Genomic DNA, 1,018 nt, shown 5'->3' with positions numbered 1-1,018 from the left:
TTACTTGAACTATCAGAAGCTTTAAGAGGATTTCCCAGTGGGAGCTTGCTGGACTTCAATCTCATGGACCTGATGGCTATTGATCCATGCTAAGCTTTCACACAGAAACACACTCACGTAACAGACACAGCTGTTACTTCATGGCTTCATAAACATAAATAAATGGTTTCTAGTTGTCAGTACTTCAGTATCTCTGTGGTTGTCTTCTTTCTCTTCTCTTTCCTTTTACCCCCTCACCAGCAGAAGTAGATAGCTGCCCCTCATGGAAGTCTCTTCCTGTTAAAACAGAGCTCTTCCTTCCCACTTTTGTAGCATTTGTAGTCACAGGGGAATGTTTGATTGGTGGGGTTTTTTACAGGCCTGCATTATAACACTGGATTTCTTTGATAAACACAAAACATCTGAATAACAGTTCATACACTATTTAGGAAAAACAAAAAAATAAAAACAGTGAGAAAATTAAACTGTGTCATTTTCTATCTAGCCCACCCTTTAAATAAATCAGTCCCTCAACAGTATATGCATGCATATTAGCAATGCTGATGTGAGCGGTAGATTAGAAAGGTGGTGTCTGTAACCACGGAGACACTGAAGGAGTACCTCAGATGTGTAGGCTGATAGGTAAAGGGCTCGAATTAAGAAGCTGACATGTGAGAAAACAGGATATGAATGCTCTTTACAGGCAAAGGCAGGTACTGCATTGGCATTACAATCATTGGTAATACATTATGTTTCATAAGCTGAGGATGCAACACCTTTGACTTTGAAAAATAATGATAAGGAAAAATATCCTTACACAGGCTCCAGCCAAAAAAGAGAATGGATGGATGTTTGGAAATCATTCATTGTTCTATTTTATCCTTGACATATATTAATATATATATATATAGGGAGTGCAGAATTATTAGGCAAATGAGTATTTTGTCCACATCTTCCTCTTCATGCATGTTGTCTTACTCCAAGCTGTATAGGCTCGAAAGCCTACTACCAATTAAGCATATTAGGTGATGTGCATCTC

This window comes from Pundamilia nyererei, unplaced genomic scaffold (assembly GCF_000239375.1).
Source record: "Pundamilia nyererei isolate P.nyererei 1_Seehausen unplaced genomic scaffold, PunNye1.0 scaffold00004, whole genome shotgun sequence".
NCBI lineage: Eukaryota > Metazoa > Chordata > Actinopteri > Cichliformes > Cichlidae > Pundamilia > Pundamilia nyererei.
The sequence above is the reverse complement of the archived record's forward strand: the minus strand, read 5'-3'. Positions refer to the sequence as shown.